Source organism: Pelodiscus sinensis, chromosome 9 (genome assembly GCF_049634645.1).
Source record: "Pelodiscus sinensis isolate JC-2024 chromosome 9, ASM4963464v1, whole genome shotgun sequence".
Lineage (NCBI taxonomy): Eukaryota > Metazoa > Chordata > Testudines > Trionychidae > Pelodiscus > Pelodiscus sinensis.
In genome coordinates this window covers 6298347-6325220 of record NC_134719.1, presented here as the reverse complement: position 1 = coordinate 6325220, position 26874 = coordinate 6298347, and the positions used below count along the sequence as shown (strand labels likewise).

General features: G+C 44.2%; 1 protein-coding gene and 1 long non-coding RNA gene across 3 annotated transcripts in view; one reads left to right on the top strand and one right to left on the bottom strand.

Moving 5' to 3' along the window:
• The window catches only part of BEND5 (BEN domain containing 5), a 1533100-nt gene that overhangs the window by 1250805 nt on the left and 255421 nt on the right, over positions 1-26874 (top strand). The gene's annotated exons all lie outside the window — the stretch shown is intronic.
• Positions 11670-26316, bottom strand: LOC112546332 (uncharacterized). The gene is made up of 3 exons (XR_003090011.2): positions 26192-26316; positions 15869-16012; positions 11670-11847 (listed from the first exon to the last, which is right to left on the bottom strand). It is a non-coding gene; the product is annotated as an uncharacterized LOC112546332 (long non-coding RNA).

Below are 26874 nucleotides of genomic sequence, written 5' to 3'. Positions count from 1 at the left end.
AATTAAAATTACAATACTATGTCAAAAGGATAAATCCAAGAAATGTTTAATGTGAACTGAATTTGCTTGTGGACTTTTGGTTTGCAAACATTTTTCATCTTGATTCGGGACAGGAAAACATTGCAAAATCTCAAATATTTTGAAGGATGGGAAACCTGTCTTTGCCTTGCTGTACTACTAACTTGTGCTAATTGTAGCAGTGAAGACAAGCCCTGAGTTAATTGTGGAAAAATAACTATCAGTGGGGTGTGATGGGATGTACCAACCCCTGTGCTGGGGCTTCTGGGGTTAAGCCTGGCTAAGAATGCCCTTTCCTCAGAGCCGTGGTAGACATGCCCCAACTCGAGGCCAGCTATACAGGTCTGGGGAGCAACTCAGTCTGGACTGACTGCTGACAAGGAAAAAGATGCCACTGGAGCTCCTGAAGGAGAGGCACCCAGACGCCATAACCAGTCAGCAGAGAACCACAGCAGAAGCCCCCTCCTGAGGGGAACAGGTGGACTCATCCCGTGACATGGAAAAATAGGTTTTAAGTGTATACATTATGGCTACGTCTACACTGGCCCCTTTTCCGAAAGGGGCATGCTAATTTTCAACTTCAGAATAGGGAAATCCGTGGGGGATTTAAATAAAGATGTCCGCCGCTGTTTTCCGGCTTGGGGAAAAGCCGGAAAAAAGCCTCTAGACTGGCCCGATCCTCCGGAATAGGGCTTTATTCCGGAGGATCGGGCCAGTCTAGACGCTTTTTTCCAGCTTTTCCCCAAGACGGAAAACAGCGGCGGACATCTTTATTTAAATCCCGCGGGGGATATTTAAATCCCCCGGGGATTTCCCTATTCTGAAGTTGAAAATTAGCATGCCCCTTTCGGAAAAGGGGCCAGTGTAGACGTAGCCTATGTATTCAGGGCTCAATTCAATTCTGCCTTGATTTACACCCTCCCCATACACATTTCCCCTTAGAGTAAACAAACTCTATCGCTGTGAAAAGGAAGGAATATCACCCACATTCTGTGTGCACGTGACGTCCCAGCAGTGTTTTTAATTTTAAATCACAATTTTGGAGTGGTGTAAGCCATACAGTGCATTGAATTTTTATTCAGAGTTAGTGGCAATCTTCAATTTTTTTCCCCATATTTAAGTAGCATCTGCTAACCTAAACCACAGATTCGCCATATGCGAGTGAAGATTGCTAAGGAACTCATTTTTTATTAAATGCCCTGTGGACCGAAATCCTAGCTTTTTCTCTAGTTGTACCAATTTGTATGCTATCACAAGCAACTAGTGATCATTCATGTAGACCCTGAAGTAATCACATTGCCTGTGATCTAGTTTTATCATCTTAGACAGTTGAAGAGTTGGTATTTAACCTTAAGTCTGTGATGGATTTATCATATCTAGATGGAAAAAGTCCAGCATTTCTATTCTAGACAAAGTTTTGTGTATGTGTGTAAAATCCCATTCAGTTATTAGAAAAACAATAGCTGCCTAAGGTAATATTTGTTTTTTCCTGGGTGACAGCTGTTTTCTTTTTTAAATTGCAGTACTTAAAGTGATGCCAGCTTGCTGTATAATTTATAATATCAGTCCGTAGGGCAGCATCATGTAACACAAAAACAATTCCAAGAGAAATCTAAATAATAAGCATGTGGTATATAAAATAATATTATATTAATAAAACAATATTAAATAATGTGTGGTGGTATATCACTTTAGGAGAGTAGAAAGGATAACCACTTATGGAAAGTTTCCACTTTCATTTCATTGTCAGTGAGGTGTATGAAAACTCACTTATAGCCTGGTCTCGCTGTGGAACTCCTTGCCAGAGGAGACTATGAAGGCTAGAACTATAACAGAGTTTAAAGAGAAGCTAGATAATTTCATGGAGGTTAGGTCCATAAAAGGCTATTAGCCAGGGGATAGAAATGGTGTCCCTGGCCTCTGTTTGTCAGAGGGTGGAGAAAGATGGCAGGAGACAAATCATGTGATCATTGTCTTCGGTCCATCCCCTCCAGGGCACCTGGTGCTGGCCACTGTTGGCAGACAGGCTACCGGGCTAGGTGGAGCTTTGGTCTGGCCCTGCATGGCCATTCTTATGTTCTTATGGTCTTATGTCTGGGTGAAACATAGCTCTTCCTTCTCCGTGGCAGAGAGCTGATGAGTCCTGAGCTTCTTTATGTTTGACGGAAGGATCCCTCTCCAGGCTAACACTCTGGAGACTGAATTTTCCAAAATGTGGGTAAATCTGGATACGAGTGTCCCTCTGTGTCCCGAGTGCTTGAAACTCGGGCCCTTACTTAGATGTGTTAATAGGAGCTAAATTCTGTAGAAAATCTGGCTGAATGGTGAGGACTGGTCTCATCTGAAAACCGAAGTTGTTAGCTGCTGATGCTGATTCTCCTTTCACTGCAACAGAAGAAGCCTTTCCTTTTGGAGAAGGGGGTATGGGTTCTATCGAGCGTGTCCCTACAATTCTGAGTGGTCATGGAGATGCAACACAGTGCCAGCTGTGAATTTCCAGGTGGTCAAGAATTTGGGGCAATGTCATCTCCATCATGTGATCTATTTCACTCTCTAAGCTTGACACATGACCCTTTCCTATAATAATCATCATAATTAATAGGCGAGGCTTTGGGTGTCTAGAACACCTCTGTCAGGCACTAAGGCATCTCCTTTTACATCTCTCTAGAGGAGATGTGCCTCACAAGTCAGAGAGCGGGGGGAAACCAGCCTCCATGGGACAATTACTTTGCCTCCCTCATAGGTAAGCAGTGGAAAAGCTAAGGAGTGCCCTTCCATGCCCTTCTTCCTCTCCTGCAATGCACAGGGCAGGGAAGCAGAGCTGGCCTGGGGTACAGTATAATTAGCCTAGTAGCTGAATATTTCCCTATTGGCGCAAATGGAGAGCCAATAGGGGAATTATGACTCTCACGGTTGTGCTGCCCCTTGAAGGTGAAAGGTCAAGACAGACTGATATGAGGGAGAGTCAATGGATGATGTTTGACTAGGAAGCAGCAACTACAACGGATCAGATAACTTGACATGCGGTGTGGCAAAGATACACGCCAGAATGGAGAAGTGAGGGGGAGTGAAAACCAGGAAACGGCATTTTAGCATTGGGCTGAACGGCAGGCAGAGCACTGAAAATTACTGCAGATGTGGCATGGACAGGTATTCTAGCCTGCCTTCCCCGCACAAGCTGGAAGGGATGTATATTAATAAACTATAAGCGAATTAACTTGCAGCCACTCTGTGTTAACCCAAGTCCCCAGGGAAAAGAAGTGCTTATTTCAGGTTGTGCAGATCATAAACCTGCTGCCGTGTGCAGTGCACGTGCTTTGAATACTAATGGCCTCTTCCCCCTTTCTTTATTGACATGGCCGCGGAGCTGATGAATTGTATAGATTATGCGGTGATAATGGATGGGGAAGGGGAATTTCAATTGTCTCTTTAGCCGAAATATCAACCGTAAATTCTGTCAGGTTGTGGAGAGCAGCTGGCTTGCGAATGACATTGGAATGCTGCTGCAGCGGGGGAGGGGTTGGCTTAACTAGTCCCCCACCCATCCATCCACAAGAATCAGAGAGTCACCTGCATAGGGAAGAGCGGGAGAACAGCAACATGCATCAATTGTCCTATCACTCTGCCAGTTAAACTAGAGCCTGGGAAAGTCTGAGTCTCTCCTCGCTGCCTCTCAGCACAAGGTCTACAGAGTGCTGAGCCCTGAGGCTGCTGCATAGTGGGGAGGGAGGAGACACCTTTGAGGGACAGCATTGCTAGCTTAGCTTTCCAGGATACTGCTCCCTATTAGGGATATAATGTTCTCGATTAACTAATTAATCGATAATCAAAAGCGTATAGGTTAATGCTATAGACTACACGCATCCCTCTCTCCCCTTGCCGATACATTTTTTAGCAGGCTAGCCTGCTTAGTCCTGGTTCACGTCGGGTCTGGAACATGCTCCTGCTGCGGCTCTGCATGTAAAATATATTAGAAGCCAGGTGGGCAGGCAGCCCACCTAATGTTTCAGCTCATGCCAGGTCCAGGAGCTCAGACACCATGTGGATAGGTGCAGTTGCCTCTGTATCAGAGGCAGCAGTGTGGGATGACAGGCAGCCGGTCTGCAAGGGGAGCCAGTTTTTAAACCGGCTCCCCTTGTGGAGCAGCAGGTTTATCGCTTGGGGAGGGAAGAGTGGTGGGTTCAAGTCCCGCCACCACAGGGAGCAGTGGGACAGCCAACACCCAGACTGCCCCCATGGAAGTTGGGATAAGGGACACTTTGACAGTCCCTCTGATAGTGAGGTAGCAGCACAGAGTGACGAGGGGCTTCTTGGGAGTGGGGCCAGAGCGCACTGGCTGCCGGCCTCATCCCCAGGGACTATAGAATAGTCACATAACTGCTAAGAATGAATGAGGTTAATTGACTATTCAATTAATTGATATTTAACATCCCTACTCCCTATATATTCTCACAGGTGCGGTGGTATTAGGTGGAGCCATGATTCTGCTCTCATAGGCACCAGCCAGTGGGTATGGTCAATGATGGGGGTAGAGGGATGTTGAATGTCTGATAGGGGTGTAGTGGCATGCATGGTCCTGCTGCATAAAGGGTGTTTCAAGAGGCATTTTGCCACTGCATTTCACAGCCATGTGCATTGATTATTAGGTTGAATGATTTTACTTTTTCTTCAATATTATTTTGCATTTGTATTGTGATATTGCCTGACGGCCACAGTCCTGTGGGGCTACGCACTGTACAGACACATATTAAATGGCAAGATCCTCTCCCAAAGTGTATGGAGAAGGCAACCAGATGACCCGCGGTGACAGGGAGAGGCAGGGTATCACATCTGAGAGGATGTGTGCAATTCTTCACCACCCAGGAGCAGTAATCACCATTGTTCATCACCCAGAACTAGCCCATATGCACTTCACCCACCAACAAGTTCTAGGCTTTCTCCAAGGTTTTTCCCCATGCTTCTGCCTTCATTGCCAGAGTACCTCTAAAAAGGATGGTGGATCCACAGGGTTGATTGAGAATTGCTGCACTCTCCCTGCTTCCTAGGAAATCAAATGACTAATACTTAGGAAGAACTAATTTGGGCGCTTTTGCATGTTGCATCTTTTTACACGTACAGACACTAATCAAATCTCCTAGGATACAAATAACTCCAACGTCTCAACTGTGACACTTGTAAAGAACTTCACCTCTGGCTCCTATCTCTGTGATGAGCTGAACCAAACCCCTGGATCTCAGCAGGACCTTGGATTTGGGATATTCAGAGCTAACCTTTGTATTTCAATCTCATCACAAGTTAGCTCTCAGGACGATGAAGATCCTGGCACGTGATTTTTGAGAATTTGGACCTATGACGGGAGATTTGATTTTGAAATCTTTGCTCGATGCAGGTGAATTTTTATTTTGGAAGAAATCCCGTATGACTCCTCTGTCTCTCTAGCTGAGCTGATTGTGATGAAAGTGACTAAGAATAGAGCTTTTACCATACTCTACAAGTTCTAAGGATAGTCCCTGTCTTCTAAATGGAGAATTCTATTGCAATGAATCATCATCATCACCAATCTTTACATGACAATGCCTCCTCACAGACCGAGCACAGTGGGGACTGATCTCTGACAAGGTGCTTTGGCTATATAGTGATGGACACAATTGAATAGCATGAGAGCTTATTTTTATGGTCTATCTACACATGTTAGATGCAGGAAGTACTGCAGGTAATTTGTTCCCCACAGTACTATTGGTATGTTCAGAAATGGGATTGACCTGGACTTGTTAGCATGGATATGAATTGTTTGGCAGAGCTTTGGGTAAGCATCCAGACTTGTGAGGTTTGCCCATTGCTACAGAAAGGGAAGGGTCTTTCTGTGAAATGTTATGCAAGAACATGGCACTGGTGACAAGTGAAGTGGGAGGTAGACTAGGATTTGCAGGCTCCAGGAGTGGGAAAGTATGCAGCAGATCCAACACACTGTATCTGAATACGGAGCTCTGGAAGAACTGAGACTCTTCTTGAGCCCTGGAAATGAGTAGTGTGTGTGTTTACACCTGAGGATATAACCTATGTTAAATCACAACTCTTCAAAGATCTTAATGTGACTTTAATGATCAGTCAGTATAAATAGCAATATTAAGGTCTGTCTTTGTGGTTGTTATTAATTTAATTAAAAAGATCATCTACATTTCTCTGTGTGTATGTCATAGTGTTACTATTCAACACCCTAAGGCCTTTTTTTTCCCACCAAATAGGGGGTTATTGATAGCAATACGTTGATAAAATACTAAAGAAATGACAAACGATGGAATACGTCCCATCCCAAAAGTTTCTATCTGACAGGATGAATTCTCTCTCTTTGGCAGATGAGGTCCTCATCAGAAAATGGAGACAGTAGGAAATAATCTCAGGGTGTTTGTGCTCAGCTCTTCTGACCAAAAATATTAATACGAACAGAAATCATCAAGCCAATGTCAGCCCAGCCGGGGCGTTCAGTGCAATAAGGCAGGGGAGGGTGTGCATGTCTTGGAATCAATGTGTCCTCTGGGTGCTGAGAACATCTCATTAACATGTATAGCTTTGCTTCCTAGTGCTCAATTAAGGACTTGATAGATAGTGAGCTCTTCAGGGTAGGGACCGTGTCTTTATAAGTGTTTATAAAGCACCTGTCTCGGTAGAGCCCCAACTCTTGAGTGGCGCTCATATTAAGTTGGTGCTACATCTTTTCATGTTGCTTGTTTGATGCTGCAGAAAACCAGCTCTAACAGTGAGAGGGGTGACATCTGGAGTCTCATCTTCCATTCCTCACATACTCATGCTTCTTTCCCCTCCGGTCACCCTGAAACCATTGGGGGAGGGGAGTTCCCAGGAGGAAACTCTTCTCCATAACAACAAAGACAAAACCCAGCAGCTAGCATTGAAGAATCAGGTCTACATTTTCAAAAACAGCTAGAGATTGGGGTATCTCCATTTTGGATGTTCAATTTAGGGGTCAGATTTTCACTGGGTGTGTGCTCAGCGCAGATTTTTGAAAATCAGATCCTTCTAAGCTGTTCCAAGTTAAGCACCTAGATCACTAGTTCCTATCATCCTATCAGCAGCAGAGTAAACACCACGTCCTAGAAGTCAGGAAAAGTCTCTGTTATAACAGGCGTAATACCATCCTAGATGTAATATACTGTGCTTTAGGTAAGGCATCTGACTTAGTACTGCAGGACATTCCGATTAAAAATGCTAGCACTTTATAATGTCAATAAATACCAATGAAATGGAGTAAGAACTGTCTGACAGATCTCAAAATATAGTCATCAGTGGAAATCACCCTTAAATGGGGGTATTTCTAGTGAGGTTCTGCAGAGATCAGTACAAAGCCTGATGCTAGTCAACATTTTCATCAGCAGTAAATAAAAAATCACTGCTGATAAAATTTGTGATGACGCAAAGATGCCCAAGAGGTCAATAACAATGAGGACCTGGACATAGTACAGGGCAATCTGGATCATTTGGTACATTACCTTGGGCTGATGCAAGCAAAATGTAAAGTTAAAAATCTAGGAAAAAGGAAATAGGCCATACCTTCAGGCTTGGGGACTGTGTCCTGGAAATTAGTGACTTTGAAAGGGCTTTAATGGCCATAGCGGATGAGCACTTGGATATGAACTCCCAGCACTGCGCTCCGGCAACAAGAGCTAATGTACTTCTTGGCTGTGTAAACAGCAGGATTGTATGTTGTCCCGGAGAATTGATTTCATACCTGCGTGGGGCGCTTGGTGAAAGTGATACTGAAATATGTACGGTTCTGGTGTCCACATTTTTAGAAGGATGATGAAAAATTGGAGAGGGTGCAGAGAGGAGCCACAAAAATGATTAGAGAGCTTGAGAAAACGTCTGATAGCAAGAGACTTCAAGAGCTCAATCTGTCTAGTTTGTCCATAAGAAAACTGAGAGGTGATTGCACTGCATAAGTACCGTCACGAGGAGAAAAGACTGGGCACTGCAGGGCTTTTTAACCTAGCAGAGAAAGGCATATCAAGAACCAGTAGTGGAAAGCTGAAGCCAGACAATTCAACTGGAAATAAGTCTATCTAAGAGGTTGATCAGTCAAGGAAAGAGGTGGATTCTCCATCTCTTGATGTCTTCAAGGCTGGAGGCCTTTCTGGTGGCATGATGTAGCGACAAGATATTGGGGTCCATAAAGATCTGACTGGGTGAAGTTTATACAGCTCAGATTTGATGACTTGATGCCCCCCTCTGTCCTTACACGCTAGAAAACTCTGAACGGTCTTTCTCTAATCTGCCAGTCTCATTTAGGAGATGCCTTCTGTTAAAGTGCCCTAAAACTCTCCGGTCTCACCCGAGTGCTGCTTTCAGGTCTGATTTTGCAAGGTTCTGAAAACTTCCCACAAGATGTTGCTTGTCCTTCACTCTCCCTGACCTCAATGACACTCACGACCTTGCAGGACTGGGCCAGCTATCTTCAGTGTTTCCTCGCACAGTATATGTGGCATGTTCACGTTGTAACAGAAACCCCACTAGAAGAAGGTCATCCAGTTACAGATATGATGATTATATTTATGTACTTGTGTTCGAGTTTTTTACTAGGAAAATAATAATGCAACGCTATTTGCATGATCTCTTCTTTGAGGCCAGTAAAGGAAAAAGACAATCATATTTGACACAAGAATCTTTTGCAATGGTCCATATTAATTTCTTGAATGTTTTTTTCATTTCCTCTTGTACAACCTATTTAAGTGAAAGGAAAATATAATACTACAAAAGACACATTTTGGAGGAACAACAAAAAAAGAAAATCTTCCCATGAGCCTGGTTTAGCTAAAAGTACACTGCTGGGGCTCTGCACAGCCGCTCCTTGGATTAGAGATTTTGTCTGTGGTCTTTTCACACAATGGTTTTTTTTTGGAAATTGTCATTCCATCCAATTAACTTTTCTGCATCTTTGAAGCTTGGCCAATATCAGTGAGACTCCGCCACCTCTCTGGGAAGCCCCACATGATAGCACCAAAGTCATGCGGGGTAACAAAACTCCTTTTGTTGTCGCAAAAAGAAGTTGGGAGGATCTGAGGGTCCTTGAGCTGGGAGGGCCAGCTTGGTTTTCGAGTGATTGGACTGCTTGCTGCCCGACTAGTCATTGGAGGGGTTGTTTGGTTGTTTTTAAATGGTCCATTTGTCATATGCATACATTTAATTGCCGCCGCTTTGTAAATGTTAATGTTCTTTCTCTCTTATTTGCGGTGTGGTTGTTTAGAAGGTAATATTTTCATTGCTATTTTTTCTGTGTAGAAAGTGTTTCACTGCTGTGCATTCAAGAAAATAACTGAAACGTGTCGAGAAAGATTTAGTAAGTTAACGTCCTCTCTGTTGTCCCAAAGACTAGATTCCCAAGAGCAAATCTGATTAGAGTGGGCATTCAAGGCAGAGGGGTTATCAGCTGTTCTGGAGGCTGTAGTGAATTCCTTGAGGAGTTTGGGGTTAGACTCTGGAAGCATTCCTTCCTGGGAGTAAACAGGAAATTCACTACCTGTGTATATGTGTGTGTCGCATTCAGAGCTGAATGCTTAGATAGGGTCCCACAGACTGAGATGGAAATAGGTCAGTCAGTCGCTTCAGTGCTCTTTCTGTGTTCCTTGCATGACAGCTCTGATGCTCTAAATAGCTGTTTGAAGACAGAATGGGGTTTCATTTAGAAGAAAGAACACAAAAAAATGTGAAAGGGGAGCTTGTTGGTTGTTGTCTTGGCTAGTTTGGGTGCTTATGTGTCCCATTCTCTCAATTAACCCTCATCCTTTCTCCTTGGGACACTGTGTGGTACAGATGAATGATGAACACTCTTCAGATCTTTCAGATACTCCATTTGACAAAAATAGCAAAAAAATAACAAAAAACCTCTTCTGTGTACAAAACTGGGCTAGAAATCATTTTGAGGACAGGGTTTCCCCTCAGGATTTCTAGTATTTTCAAAATTTGAAAGAGTTTGTAGGCGAGACAGTGAGTTAATATCTTCAGGTGTTCACAGGTTTTTACAGTCCATACACACTATTCAAAGTGAAGTAAGACAACTTCAGTTTACATAAGACCTGGAATGACATCCAATTGGTGCTTTCTCTTACGTATTAGCAGCCAGTTCATTAAAGGTAACTGGGCTCCACATCTAAATAACAGGCCCGATCCTCACTCGGTGATAATTGGCATGGCTCCATTGTTGTCAGGGTGTAAGAGACTGTATCAGTACAGCTACGGTGGTTGATGGTTCTGGCCCCCTGTTTGTTGTTGTTGAATTACCTGAGAGGAAGTTAGTGTCAGAGTCCAGTTCTGGCTAAGGTACTGCCATAGTTAGTTGATGTGGCTCCTTATTAGCCTTTGAAGTATTGCTGAGAGTATGGGAATTGCTCCAGAAGAGTAAACCAATGACCGTTTTTGATAGATGTCCTACCTCTGATGGGACTTACGTTGTTAGTCTACTTCCTCAGTTGTTGAACAATGCCAAAGTATCTCTTCGTTGTTGTGCTTTATTTTTCCTCTGATGTTAGAAACTGTCTTTCTTTTTAAGGTTGAAGTATTTCCAAAGAAGTTTGGATATTCCCTATGAGTTCTCCTGAATATGTATGAATTTCTCCCAAGGATGAATACTGTGATTTGAACGTGTGCATGTAACTTTACATAGGGGCAAAATATTATCAGTGACCTCAAAATAGAAAGAAAAAAACCAACCCTGTGCAAGACTGGAAAGAAAATCTCTTGCATAAGAACGGCCATACCAAAGGTCCATCTAGCCCAATATCTTGTCTGCCAACAGTGGCCAATGCCAGATGCTCCAGAGGAGTGAACAGAACAGATAATTGTTAAATGAGTCCTCCCCTGTCACTCATATCCAGCCTCTGGCAAACAGAGGCTAGGGACACCATTCCTACCCATTCTGGCTAATAAGTATTGATGGACTTAACCTCCATGAATGTGCTTGTTTCTTTTTCTACTTATCATGTCCGTTCATGGCAATTTCATGGTATCACCACAGAAACTATTAAATGTGGGATTTGGATTTGACCAGATACTAGAGAAACACCCAGAAACCAAACTTTTGGAAAATGATCATTGAGAAAACTTTCAAAAGTTTGGATATTTCTCTAAAATCTATCTGATCAGGCACTCTAATCCCATAGTGAGAAATAAAGGAGAAGAGAAAGAGAGAACAGAGATCATTAGGCAGGAGATCTAATGAGAGTGTTTTCTCTCAAAAGTGTCTGTGTTTGCCAGTGTCTAGCAGGGGAGGATCAATGTAAGTCAAGCTTTGTGTCCAATGGGATCTTGATCTTGATTAAACGTGCAGAGGTGAATGAAAATAAAGGGTCAGTTTCTCTTTGGCCATTCCTTTTAGCTAACCACTATAGACACAGAAGCCATTGCATGTGAGCACTGCAGTAGTTAAAACCATGGAATCACAAAGTCTTACACAACATGCTGGGTGTTGTGTGTTCTATGCCTATCAGAGCATGTGCCTTGTGACAGCTCTGAGAATACCAATGCTATAAAGCCGCATCCCCAGCCTGTAATTCCAAAGGAGGAGGTGGGGCAGGATAGCAAAGCTATGAAAATAACAGGAAATTTGGAGAGAGACATTCTTGTTTTCTTTGAGAATAGTCCCAATTATAGTTCCAATTGCCTCAGTTAAGCTGCTTTCAGCTCTCAATGATATGCTTGAGTATTGTTCATTACCAGGAAGCAGCTTCCAATAGTCTTGAAAGAGGGAAAAAAGTTGATAATTGGCCTTTTTCCACTTTACATCTCTCTCTGAACCTGTGTCTGATAGTCATCCTGTCAAACCTGTCAAGAGAAGTGAAAAGCAAACAGCCTTTTTAGCCCAAATAATATACTGTAAGGTTTCTAGTCAGACTCTAGCATTGCTTTTCTGAGGATGGGGATGGGTCTGTAGTATTTTGGTCAGATAGGACTCTTTTTGGGTTTATGCATTTTTTCCTGGTTAAGCTGATGTGCTGGAACAGAGGGATAAAGATCAATGGTAATTTGTTTTTTAGCTTGGCTAGAATTCTCTGACCTACTCTAGGCCAGGCTGTGAATATGTGTCAGAGGTAACTTTACTAGCCAGGCATTTTTAGCTACCTTATGTTTATGTAAGGTACACTGCACCTGTAGCTCACAATAAGCTATGCAATTTGAGTTATGCAAATTGCATAGCTTATTTTGAGTCAATTTCAAGATAGCTTATTTCAAAATTTGGTGCTTTCTACACAGCACTTTTTTCAAAATAAATCACTATTCTGAAACGTCCGTTAGTCCTCATGGAATCAGGTTTACAGGGACGTTGGAATAGAGAGCCCGTTATATTTCGAAATAATGGACACGCTCAAAAGTCGTGGAATAGCTATTTCAGGATACCTCCGGTATCCCAAAACAGTCCTGTAGTGTAGAAATAGCCTTAGTGAATATTGTTCACCTGTTTTTCTGGTTTTGTAATGAACCACAGGCAAACCTCAATAAGTTTGGAGTTGGAGTGCAGTTCAGATAAGCAAAGTTTATGCATAGATCACGTAGTTTGTACAAATACCTTGGATCTGAAAAAGTCAAATGGGAATCTCATGAGGACATACGATATGGACAGATATGTAAATTCCAGATCTGGCTGTCCTTACCTCAGCTATGCTGGTATTTCTGCTTCTTTGCCTAGGCATAGCCCAGAAGTATAGAGGGATTTTGGCCACGAAGAATAACCAAATATTTTGCTACTTCTTCTAGGGGTGGAGATTACTTTTTTGAGGAGAAGCACAATAGTAGGAATTAGCAATCATGGATTTTATTTTGGGCTCTGCCAAGGACTTCCAACTGGATCTGGGGCAATTCATTCAACTTGTCTATACTTCTCACATTTCTCATTTGTAAAGTGCAACTAATGCTAGTCACCTAACTCACTGAAGTATTGTAAGGTGTATTTAATTTAAGGTTTTCTCCTTAGATGGAAAACATCATAGGTGCCCAATCCAACTCCCATTAAAAATAATGGAGACTCCAATCGACTTCATGGGATCAGGTCCTGGAAGTAAAAGGTTTATTTTTGACCTTGCAAAAAAGTTTGGTTCTAGAAAATGGCAGTCTTAGTGAGATTTTATACCAGTGGATCCACCCTAAAGTATAAATTGCATGGAATGTTGAAAAGGTAATCTTGAAATCTGATTGGCAGCTTTTACTGAATATTAATTGCCTGGAGATGATCTAAATGGCTGCATCATCCAATGGTCAATTATGATAAGATGAATTCATCTTGGGTGATCTGGGTATGGGTGACCTGAGAAGACACATCACGTCAGTGACTCCTTGATAAAAACATGTATCTCCATTTGGGCATGTGGGTGGAGTGATCTGAGAGAGAAGTGGTGTGAGTGCCTGACTGACTCCCCACTTCAGGATTTGGTTCAGTCCAATTTCCTGTTGGGATAAATCAGGCCATTCATGACTAATTCAAATACCTGTCTCCATTTCTCCCCTCCCCCCCAACACACACACACACACACATGCAGTTTCTTTGTTAGAACAAGGGTTTTTTTGGCTTAGCCAGAGCCATATGGCTTTTCTATTTGTGTAACAAACAAAGAAAACATCATTTTGCTTCAAAATTTTGGTTGCACCTGTTGTTCAAAAACCAAAACTTTCAATCCTGCTCCTAAATGGGCACTATTTTCAGCAGTTTCCTTGGAGACTTAATGACACCATTCAAAAACGTTCACCCATGGCAAACTGTGATTACTTATGAATGATTTCAAATGTCTGGCCAGTTAGCTTATCTTCATATATTTTTTCATCACTTTGCATTGTGTTAAATAATATTACAATATGCATAATATTATACCATGCATTCACCTACAGTATTTTGCTCATTTGCACTTCCCCTCTTAAACTTTCTTTGGTATATTGATGGGAAATGTGACTGGGAAATACAACATGTTCTTTTTTTATGATGGTGATGCATTTTTTTTGTCTGGAGAGGAACATTTGAAGTGCTCTCTCTCTCTCTCTCTCTCTCTCTCTCTCTCATACACACACACATGTTCTGGTATGTTCTTATAATATCAGTATAGATTATTGCAGAACCTGACTTGTGTTACAGACCCAGTAATCAGGGATCATACAACTCACTCTTATTTGATTCCTGTGCAACAATGACAATGTACTGTTACACTGTTTTTTCCAACCAGCTTTGTCAGGTATAGCTCAAGATCTCATGTGGTGTTCTCCCTTATTGCTTTATACATTTTACCCTGGGGTGAAATTGCTTGTTTCATCTATCTGTCATTCTATTACTGTTGGAGTCTATGGTATGTTTAGATGCTCACTGAAAACAGCTGGAGTAAATGGCAGAAGACTGCTGAGTCCTACGTTAGAACAAAATGTAGGTTTGTGTAACAGGTAACTTGCAAAGCATGCAGAAAGTTGGCTTACTTTCACAAGTAACTGGGAAAAAATTATCTCGCTCCCCCTGAACCGTCATCTACTTTGTCATCATTACTAACCCTGTTGCCAAACCCTTTTCCCCAGCTTTGAAATCTGGCTGGAATTAAGTGGCTTCTGGAATTTGACAATGCAACATTTTGATGCATGTGTTTGTCACATCCTGATTAGATTGGTATAACTTTTGCTCCCTTAGGTCCTCCTCAAAACTCAATTCATAAACCACAGTTGCATACAAGATGCTACCGATAGGGTGATGAAACTGTCAGAGAAATTCAATGATACCATACACATCTTATCCATTTCCCACTGGCTTCCAGTCTGAATGGAGGTTGGATTTCCTAGTTCTTTAGGGCTGGTTTTATTGTAGGAGATGGAGGGTGGGCAGGCTATTATCTATTCTGGTGTTTGATTAGAATTTTCTTTCAGACTGGAGAGAGGCGTTTTCTATCTCTATGAGTATGTCTAGATTACATGCCTCTGCTGACAAAGGCATGTAAAATAGGCTACCCAACATAGTCAATGAAGCGGGGATTTAAATATCCCTGGTTTCATTAAAATAAAAATGGCCGCCGTGCTGTGCCGGGTCAGCTGTATGTTGGCACAACACGGCAGTCAAGACGCGGATTGGTCGACAGGGGAAGCCTTTGTCGACCGCTCCTGTAAACCTCATTCCACAAGGCATAGGAGAGCAGTCAACAAAGGCTTCCCCTGTATTTTTCCCCAGCTCTTTCATGCACAAAGGCATTCTGGGTGTGATGCAGTGGCCATGGAAGTTAATGGTAGTCTTTCATATTTTAGCCTCCATGTCTTGCACTCAGAAGTGATGCCTGTATGGAGGAACTGCTTGGTTTCCAAGAATGTCTTTTTGGCATAATCCCCACTATGCTGATATTCCAGGTGCAGACACTTCAGTTGTCCTAAGAGCAGGTAGGCCAACTTTTGCTGCTTCATGATGCATCTCCATATTCTTGGGTGGTGGGATTAAGGGTGCCTTCTGACTTCTTTTTCTGGTTTGATTTGTGATGTTCCAATGGGAATGCCCCAACAAAGGTACATCAGGTCAAGAGAGTGGACTTCTGACTGTTTTATGGGACTGGGGCACTGAAAACAAACCTAAATATAACAAGAACCAGCACGTTCGGTATAATCTGCAGGAGAAAGAGGTCATCAGATGTCAGCCAGAGAGATGGAGCTTCTTAACATTGTCTAACTACAGTTTGCACAAGTATGCATAAGTGTTTCAAATGGAAGGAAAGGCTCTTAGAATCATAGAATCCCAGGGCTGGAAGAGACCTCAGGAGGTCATCAAGTCCCACCCCCTGCCCAAAGCAAGACCAATCCCAACTCAATCAACCCATTAGGAAACTTAAGACACACTCACTGGAACAGGTGCCCTCTACATGTCCAGCAGGGTCATTGTGACCTCGTGTCATCTTTCAAAAGAAGATGTCCAGGCACGGGAAAGCCATTTCAGACAAGCGCTCCGACAATGTTTCTCATCACATTTCAGCTCTCAGCTCCGTTCCTGCCAGGAAATGGGAAAGGCAGTTGTTCATGAAAAGTAATGAGAGGGGAAATGTAAAGTGCAATCAGATATTTCAGAGCCATAACGATGGGTTGATGCAATGTACGTGATAATTATTAGGCGGTTTTTCATTTTCCAGAGCAGTTCTCCCATTTGTAATTTTCCCATGGAGGCAGATTTTAAAATGGCATGTTTGCTGTCAAGGGGGATCTACATTTGATCAGGGTGGGGTTGGATTGGTGGCTTATTTTAACAATTTAGGGAGGGGGAACAATCCTTTTTACAGCCCTTGTGAGTGAGTCAGACCTAATTCATCTCCACTTCTGACGTTCCTAAGCCTTGAAACTCTTCTGAAATGTTTGGTTCTCTTTGCTTCAGGCTATTTTTTTATTCTCTCTTTCTCTTTCTTGCTTTTTGGTAAGGACAGCAGCAATGTTCTCCTCCCACCCCCGTATCTCTGAAATAATTTGTTTCACATTTATTTGTGTTAAGCCCTTGGGAGCTTGAAATTTGAAATCTGCTACCTCCTTCCCTAAGAAATGTGTGTTCCTTCAGCATGCTTTCACTGGCTGGCTGTAGGGCTGTAGCTCACGAATGCTTAATGGCGCACAGACTCTGCAAACAGATGTAAGAGGCAGGTCAATGAGGCCTCTCAGAGACATTGACCCTTAAAGAGGTCATATAAATCAGACCCTTTCACAAAAATAGGAGTCTGGGTATCCTCATTCAATTCCAATTTGGGTAACTACATTCTACCTTCCTCTAAATTCCCTTTCTAAAATGTGGTGTAATGCTGCTGTGGACAGCTAGATAGTGGCTGTGCTCTTCCATGAAGAGAGGGAGCTGAAATCATTTTTGTACATGTCTGGGCTAAGGGTCTCTCTATTAGAATCTATTGCAGGCAAGAAGAGGTGGGACCCCAGGCTGCTCAAAGAAGCTGGCTGCACCATGTGCTTCTCTACACCACATGCTGGGGGAGTAGAAGGGGGTTGGACTCTGCTCCCATCCCCAGCACGATCTCTCAGATGGCCAAAGGGAACTAAGATAGTGCTGGGGGTGGGGGTAGAGTATGAAGCTCCGCCCCCTCCGGCACGTGATACAGAGAGGAATATTGAGCAGCCAGCCACTTTGAACAGCTTAGAGCTACTCCCTGTTTGAGGGTCCCAGCAGCTTGGGTCACAGGACAGATTCAAAGGCTTGGCAGGCTGGATCTGGCTCATGGGCTGGATTTTGGCTGCCCCTGTTCTAACCCAACCCCCCTTTCTCCCCAAAACATGGCAGAAAATGCCAGTGGCAGCAATAAAAAGATTGGCTCTTGTCGCTGTACAGGTGGCCAGAAGCGGTGTGAGAGGGAGAGGAACCACGGCAACACATGCACTGAGGGGCAGTTGTGATCTGGTGTTGTGTTTGTGGGTGTGTGATTTGTTTTGAAACCCCCCCATCCCACTGCAATCATGCTTTTTAACCAAGAGGATCTTAGGCTGGGTTTTCCCGGTCAGCATTCCAGCCTTTCCCATCTCCTACGTTCTGCTCCAGGAGTCTGGCATGAAATACAAGGATGGGCTCTATCTCATGCAACATTATGCAGGCTGAACTTACATGTGTGGCGTGGATCCTGTCGAACGTGGGCGGATGGCAAAGAGAAAAAATGAATGTGAGTTGCCCTTTAAACTTGCCTCTAGCAATACAGTGTGGGCACTCGTCGTCCATTCGTTTGCCTTTTCGCAGCAGTCATGGGTCGTGTCACCAATGAGCCTATGAACGGTAACATCCAGCAAGGCTACTTTGTGTCCATTTCCTAGCAAGCCTTCAATGTGCTCATAGATCCCAGTCATTTAATATTCATGAAGAAATTCTCAAACCGACAGTGGCTGCTAGGAAGCAGCATCCACTAGACCAAACAAAAAGCCTAAAAGTCGGGGGACCTGGTCTGTGCTAAAAGGACACACTCTCCTTTAGCAGCGATGGAAATCTTTACAAGCATTCTAACCTACAGTCGAGTTTGAAAGTAAAGGACCTAAGGATAAGAGGAGATGTCTGATATCCAATCCAATGACATGCCCGACTTCTGCTACTGATATTTTCATGTATGCATTAGAAAAAGAATCAAAAATCATTCCAGATGGAAGGTTCAGTTAAAGGCGCGATCACCGCAGGACACGTAGATTAATGTGTCAGTCACCCATATTTCGTTAACTGCTTTTTACATATGCCCTTTGCTACAGCCATCTATCATACACGTAATGATTGAAGGGGGGGTTAACCCAGCTTCCGAGTTAGAGTCCCACATGGTTAATTATGTTCTGCCCACATAGAAAGTATCCTGCAGGCTTAGTCTGGCATGGCTTTCCTTTTCTTGAGCTAGTGATATGTATCACCTTGTTAAACAATTGCCACAGTTTGCTGCAGAAGGAGTTGCACTTATATGTAGAAGATGACTTTTTTATTAGTATTTAGGACAGGGGTGGGCAAGATATTGCCCGTGGACTGCATCCGGCCCATGGCCTGCCCTGCCGAGTCTTCACCCCCTGGCTAATCAAGACCCAGGGGCAGGGGAGAGTGCAAAGTCTCCTCCCCCTCCCAGAGGTGAGTGGTGCCAAAGGGAACAGCCAGCAGTTCAAAATGGCTAGTGGTTCCCTCTAGGCGTTGCATGCACCTCTGCTGGGTGAGGGCAGGAGACTTTGTGCACTCCCCCACCTTCAGGCCAGTCAAGATCTGGAGACGGGGGAGCATGCAGTCTCCTCCCCCTGCATGTGGTCCTAGAGGGAGCCTCCCTTCCTCCCATGGCCCCGCCCCTTCCATCTATGCCCCCCACCTCACCCTCTCCAGGGCTGGCCTGCGACTACTATCCATATTGGTGAACTGTCCCGCTTACAAAAATTATTGCCCACCCTGACTTAGAATAATAGCGCTCCTTGGTACAAATAGCCTGCCAATGTACCATGGTAATTCCCACTAGGGGAAACTACATTATAAGATATGAAGCTTCCTTTAGACAGTGTGTAGTTACTCAGAGACACCGTGACCATTGCCAGTGATAGCATCTGAGTCCAGAGGAAGGAGAGATTGCAAGTCTAAAGTGAAAGGAAAGTTACCCAATACCCTGCATTTCTGGCATAGTAACATCTCATATTTTTGAAACACCTCTTATCCCAAATCACCTTAAATTGCAGCAAATTGCTAGATGGGAGATAGGAATCGCCCACCAATGACATACTGGCTGAAACACGACATCTGTTTAATAGCACACTCTGGTTCTGCATAACCATTTAGGGCATGAACAGAGTGTGATCCCTAAGCTAACCTGTAGGAGAATTGTTGGTAATCGAAAAATAATTATGTTGTCCAAGACAGTTGACTTATTACGTTTACCCTTAATTAGTGGCAGCAAGTATTTGGGGTCATGACTTTTACATCTCATACAAAGATTTCTAATGTGATTCTAGGATATAGGCTTATTTTTAAATCACTCTTACCACTTCCCATGTATTAGAAAACACGTAAGTTATGCATTTATTATAATGAGATGGTTTTAGACTTGTACATTGTAACAACAACTACGTAGGTACATGAGAGATGGGTGATAACATTTCTAAGTGCACATCTTCTAAAGGCACTTCCTAGAAAGAGATTCAATTCGGAAACTGTGGGTATCTTGTATTTATCTAGGCACTGTTTTCTGCCACTTCTTTATGAAATTGTTACAACCTTGCAACCTCATAACATTTCTTCTCCCCAAAAATAGCTTCTAAAAATATTTAGACATCCATGTTGTTCTGCGGTGTGCAATCAACATCAATAAAACATGAGTGAAGCAGGATCTAGATATCTTTACATCCCGACAGTACTTGCTAGAATTTTTTTTAACTGATTTCAAGAAACGAGAGAAAATTAAAACAATGGGTGGATTGGAAGGACTGACCTAGGAGTAATGATTTAAAGGACTTGAATATGTATTTTAAGCCTGGCTGATAACACTGTCTACTGGTAAGGTGTCAGACACTTCCCATTATTGGCACGGTGGTCTGAAGTAGATGACTTCCTGTGGTTCCCTCCAGCCTTGTATGTCTATAATTCTATAAAACCCTGCTTTAAGTTGATTATAACTTTGCTCAACTTGAGCCATTTCCATGCAAAGAGTCTGCCTCAGCCTACATCATCATCATTGCCCTTCACGCCCACCAGCATATAGGGCAGCTACAACGGACTCCACTTCTCTCTGTCTCTGGCCAGCCTCTCAATAGTGCCCCAAGTGTGATTCACGCTCTTTATTTCTACTTCAGCAGTCTGGCGCCATGTTGTCTTGAGTCATTCTCGTTTCTGCCTCTCTTCAGGGGTCCAGTGCACAGCAATCTTTGTGATGGAGCTTCCATCTTCCCTGAGCACGTGCCCAATCCATCTCCAGAATCTTTTCACAATGATGGTAACCATGTCATCTTGTTTGCATCCCGCAAGCAGGTCCTGATTTGAAATTATTCTTGGCCAAAAATACGGAGGATCCTCCAAAGACTTCTGGTGTGAAAAGTCGACAATTTATCGAGGTTGTACTCTGTCATCTGCCGGCATTCTGATCCATAAAATAGTGATCATAAAACACAGCTCTGATAAAACTTCAGTTTGGTATGGATGCTGTACTATGATGACTTCCATACGGCATTCAGACTCATGAAGACATTTCTGGCTTTACTGAGTCTACTCCGAATATCTCTTCTGACGCCTCCATCTTGCCTGATAATACTACCCAAGTATGTAAAGCTCTCTGCGATAGGTAGGTCGTGGCCATCGATCTTAACTGCTGCCGGTGCCTCAATGTTTAGGGTAAGCCTAAATAGTTGGGCTATTTTCAGGAAGGAGGCTAGGTCAAAATAGTGTTTTGACCATATTAAAAAAATTCTGGTGGTATTTTCTTTGAAAAGCTCTAGTGCCCTAGTGGAGCCATGTCTTGAAATGTGACACGTGGTGGCCATTGTACCAGGGAAATGTGTTTTGCCCTCCCCATGAACATCTTCCCAAATCTGGCCAAGTAATTACTTTCTGAAAAATTACAGTTCACACATGCTCAGTAGAAACGGTTTCAAGTTTTAGCTACTCAATTCCCCAAAGATTCTATCTGCACGGGCCATGCTCCATCCCAGCAGTTTCCCTGCAATTGCTGCTTCACATTGCTAGGCTGTGCCATGTCTAGGCCTGGGCACCTGAATTGAGAGCAAGGAGGCTCTCTACTGTGCTCTCAGTACCCCTCTGCAGGCCTGCTGATGGTGGAGGGTGGGCACAGTTTCCCCGGGCCCAGCAATTCAAACATGCCTGGAGCTCATGGCTGCCACCAGCACTACCATGGCAGTGGAGGTGATGGTGGTAGTTCCAGACCTTTTAAATTGCTGGCAGAGTGCCGTGTGGGGACGCACTCTCGGGTGGTGCTAAGGGCGGCCTAGCTCCAGTCCTGCCCCTCCTACCCAAAGCCCTGCCCCTTCTGGGGGGGATGGAGTGGAGCTGCCCCACCCCATCTTGCCCAGCGGCCCAGTGAGTCTGTTGGTCCTGCTGCCCCCCTCGTGGTGCCCAACCAACCCAGAGGAGTTAGCTTCTGGGTTCTAATGTAGAGTGGACAAGAGGAGGAGGTGCGGGAGGTGAGGGAAGGAAGTAAACTGGGATAAGGAGCCTGGGGAAAGAGAGAACAGGACTGGAGGCTTGGGGGAGAGAGGGAAACTGGGACTAGAAGTTGGGGTGGTGAAATCTAGAACTGAGAGTGCTGGGTGAGAAGGGAAAAGGCAGGGGACAGACTAGAGGGCCGTGGGGGGAGGAGGCTGAAGTTGGATAAGGAGCCAGGGGGCTTGGGTCTGAATGAGCAAGAAGATGAGACTGAGTACCAGTGGAGTGAATGGGAAGGAGCTGAAAGGCAAGGGAGGCAGAGCTGAGCCAGTGGGTGGAAAAATTGGGCCTAGCAGGGCAAAGAGTCTGGAGCACCGAACTGAGTGAAGGGACACTGAAATTGTTGAGGAACCAGAGGAGGGGGACAAGTAGACAAAGCCAGTGTAGATAGGGAATTTCTAGAAGGGACTGGAGGCCAAGGTAGGGGGGGAGAGAGAGAGGTCAGGTGAAGAGCTGGGGGTGGGGACTGGGAGCAGAAGGGAGATTGGAATTAGGACAGAGAATCTAGGGGGATGAGACCAGGATGTGTTGGGTGAAGGGCCTGAGGTAGGGAAAAATATGACTGGGAAAGGGACAAATTAGCAGGGACGGGGCAGAAGAATCTGTACCCACTAGGAGAATGCTACAAGGTTGAAACGAAACCACGATTCCTGAATGTCTCATTATTCCTCTGCTATCAGTAAACCACTGTGAGCCCCCCGACAAAGTGCCCTGTTCCCCTCTACTGTTGGTTCACACAGAGAATGACAACCGACTACTGCTGTCAGTTACTCCATTAGCTCAGTGACACAGGTGGTGGATCTAAGGTTCCAACCCTACTGATGACCCATGTGATTGTCAGTAAGATCCCACATGATAGAATTTCCGGGTTTTTTTACGTTGGATTTTTTAAACACACAGTAGATTACACACAACGTTATGTTTAAAAGAATGATAAGGTTGCAGAATCACACACACAAAAGGGAGGAAATGGGCCTATTTAATGGTGTTTATGCAAATTTAATTCAGGCCCTTTGTGTATAGTCTTTATGGTATAGTCTATAATTAAAGAGCACATAATACTTTTTCTACAAGGATCCTGTCTCATTCTGTACATGGGATGGACCAGCTTTGGGGATGCCGCAGGGCTGGGTAGGGAGGGAAATTGTTGCCTGCAGAACTCCTGCTTTCTTTGTTGCAGAAACTGGAAGGGGTAGAAGGCAGTGGCAGATCTAGGGCAGGGCGAGCGGGGCAGCCACCCTGGGCCCCGCGCTTCAAGAAGCCCCACGCAGGTGCCGTGGCACCATAGTGCATGCACCGTGTCAAAGGGGGGGCCCTGCGAAATTGTGCTGACGTGGGCCCTGCAAAATCCTCATCCACCCCTGGTAGAGGTCATGAGGCTGGAGGCTGCAGGAAGAGAAAGGGTGGTCTCACTGTTAGGCAGTTGAACACCGCATCAGAGAATTGGATTCTATCCCTTCCTCTGCCCAGGATCCTATGCGATGCTAATCAAGTCACTTCAACCAAACTTCCCACAGATGGTCACTAATTGTGTGTGCCTCACTTTGTGGGTACCCGGCTTGAGACCCGGGGGTCTGATTTGCAAAAGTGCTGAGTGCTTCCAGGTGCCACTGAAATCAGTGGGAGCCGTGATCTGAAGATATAAAGTGCTATATAAAGAATGCTAAGTGTTCTGAAAGATCAGGTCATAAGTATCTCAAATTGGGCACCTGAAAGTAGTGGATACTTTTTTTCCCTAACGTCTCTCTGACACAGCTCCCAGCTCATAAAATGGGGAGAAAACCATCTTCTCACAGCTAAGGGATGTTGTGATACTGAGGAAATGAACCATTTTCTCTCCAGAGTAGGTAGTGGAAAGTGTGTGGTAAGGCCAGCCGGGAGATTCACACGGAATTAGGAGAATTATGAATCATTGCCCAACGGCTTGTGTCCATTCTGTGTATTGAATGAATTAGTGTCCTATGGAAACAAGGATACATGCTCCTGTACATAAAAATGGTAGAGAAGTGCGTAGAGGGCTGAAAGCAGGTTGTGCAGACAAACTTAATTCTGTCATTTTTGAGTGCTTGACTTTACACCTGGATAATGTTTATGTGTAATAGTCGCTACAGCAAGAGCCAAGTACGCTTTCTTCAGGTTTTGTATAGTGCCTCAATAGTCATTTCCTGCTGACCTGGTTACCCTGTCTGTATGCTTGAAGGACATCAATGCCAAAGAGTCCGAGGTATACATCTTGATATCACTGGCAGGAATTTGGTGAAATATTAAAAGGGAATTGTGCGGTGAATATCAACGTGACACAGTTTTGAACAGCTCTGTAATAATTTATGAATACTCTGGGTGTGTCTAAACTACACCGCTCTGCCAACAGAGGGATATAGATTAGGCACATGGCTATTTCAAATGAAGTGGGGATTTAAATATCCTGCGCTTCATTTGAATAGAAATGGCCACCGCTTTTTGCCAACATGGCACTTTGCCCACAAAAAGCGGCAGTCTAAACGGGAATTGGTGAACAGGGAAAGCCTTTTCCGACCGATTCTGTAAACCTCGTTGCACGAGGCATAAGGGATCGGTCAGAAAAGACTTTCCTTGTCGACCGATTCCCGTCTAGACTTCCGTTTTTTGCCAGCAAAGTGCCGCGTCAGCAAAAAGTGACAGCCATTTCTATTCAAATGAAGTGCGGGATATTTAAATCCCCGCTTCATTTGCAATAGCTATGTGCCTGTCGGCAGAGGGGTGTAGTTTAGATATACCCTCTCTCTTGGCTATTGGGTTATTCAAAACCTGATTACAAAGGGAAACAGCTAACCTGGAATTCATGTACAAAAAAATCAGCTTAGGATCGAATAAGGATCTCAACATTAACGCATTACAAAAGCAATTTCCCCTCTCTGCATAGTCACATCTCCGCATCAAATGCTGTGAATGACTCATTTCCACACTGACTTGATTAGCTTCATAAACACAAGCAACTTCTTCCTTGTGTGTACCCCTGCCTCTGTAACTTCCACTCCAATTCATCTGAGGAAGTGGGTTTTACCCACGAAAGTGGATGCCCTAATAAATCTATGAGTCTCTACGGTGCCACAGGAATGTTTGTTGTTTCTGCAGGTACAGGTTAACATGGCTGCCCTGCTGTGGTTATTGGGGTATGTACTGTGAGCATGTGTTGGATCAGTTGAGCAGAGCTTGATAAGAAACACAAGCAGGAAGCGGAAGAATGACTCAAAGTCAGCCACACTCAGAAACCCCTAGCATGGTGTTAGGGGATAATACTCAACCTGTTGGTTGTGATGATGTTACTTCCTCCCCTGAAAAACTTGTTGTGGTCAGGGAGGCAGAAAAACAAGGAAACTTGGCATGTCAAAAAGAGTCTCTCTTGAGAAGGAGGCAGCTGTTTGGGAGAGCCAGGCTGACACCCAGGATTCACTGGGGTGTCTGAAGAATATGGGCCTACTACACAGATTACCGTCTGAGGCTGATGTGCACGAAGACTGTTGTTTTAAAAGCCTTTTTCTCTAACTACTTTGTCCCATTTTTAAAGAGACATACTTTGGGAGTTTGTGACCAGTGGTACTTCCAAAGAGAAGAACTGCAAGAGTTTGAATTCAGCTGGATAAGCGTGGTGGCTACAGAGAGCACAGTATCCCAGGAGCTGGACTAAAAGTGGGAGAATTGTAGCATGCCACCACCGTCAAGAGTCCTGCTTTGCTAGGAGATACACTCAGGGCTTCTCTATAAAACAATTAGAACTGCTGCAAGTTGGGGGGTGACTGTACACCAGCGTTAGGCGACCGAGGCGAGTGAATGGGCCCTCCTTCATCTCAGTGGGCCGCAAGATTGTCATGACCATGACAGTCCCCCAGGAAAGGGTGTTGTGCTCACTGCACTTGCATACCTAGGATTCATGGGGTGTGCTGATTGTATCCAGCAAAAAGTGCTGTTATGGTTCAGAGGGAGCGCACGGCTCTCCCCATCAGTACTGTGTGCAAGCAGCATGCACCTCATTTGGCATGCCCTTGCTTTACGTGCCGGTCACTTTCAGAATACCCGTCAGCAAAAAACCTACCTGCATGGAAACCAGCAGAATCTGGCAACCCTACGCGTGGGCAACAACAAACAAATACCTCATGCAGAACCCCAATGGGCTGCATTTAGGTCTCAGGTTGTCCACTATGGCTGTACTCCACACTAGCCTTCCCCATCTAACTATCCCAATGCACCCTGCAGTCACACATTAGCGGTTCTTGGCCATGCTTTGAGCTAGTGCAGTTTTATAGAGGCCAAGATCAAAGCAGTCTAATGAACTGGTCATGGGCACCAGCAGGGTGTGCAGGGATAGTAAGACTCTCGCAGGCCAGCCTGGCAGAGATTCATTCCTCAGATTGTTCCTTCAGACAATCCCTCAGAGAGACTGGAAGGGAGACGGAGATAGAGCTAGCCCTGTAACCGTGATATCGCAGTGAGTTCTGTTGGCCTGTGCAATAGTCTTCCCTGGGAAGCCCATCGCTTGAAGAATTGAAAACAAACCTGGACAAAGCACTGGAGAATGGACGTGGCAGAACAATCCTACCCTTATCCCTCGGATTGTTTATGAAATCACGGAGCAAGATGCACCTATCCTTGTAATAGATCTTGCCTCTAATATTCTGCTCTTGCCGCATGCCCGGAAATTCTATTGACATCACAGAGAACTGCGTGTACGTAGGGAAGGTAGAATCTCTGAACAGAGATGTGCTCTGCAGATCTGGGAGGGGAATTCTACCCATTTTCTCTTCGGCGCACATGTCTGTAAGCCCATTTCCAGATACGGGAAATGCTTGTGTTTGTCAGAAGAAGACAATATCCCTTTGTGTGTATTCTTATTTAACGCTGTTTACATAGGAAATAGCAAAACACATCTTTAACCATCACATACTGTTTAAAATAGTGTCACTACTCTTTGCAGAGCTCATTCTGCAAACATCTACTCCCCCATGTGGCCTTTGGGAGCTAATGCTGCTTTGTGTGTCCACATAAGCTCCGGCAGGAGCACGCTGTAGTGGATGATGTTAAATAGCCTTTTGTGAGGGTTTCCAGGGCTGTAAATTACACATGCAAATTGTTGCCAAAACCAAATCCAGACTTCTATGGCTGGAGCTGAAACCATAGATGTCTTGCTGCCAAATTGCCATAAAATGTATCGGCCTAAATGAATCCCCTTTTAATTAATA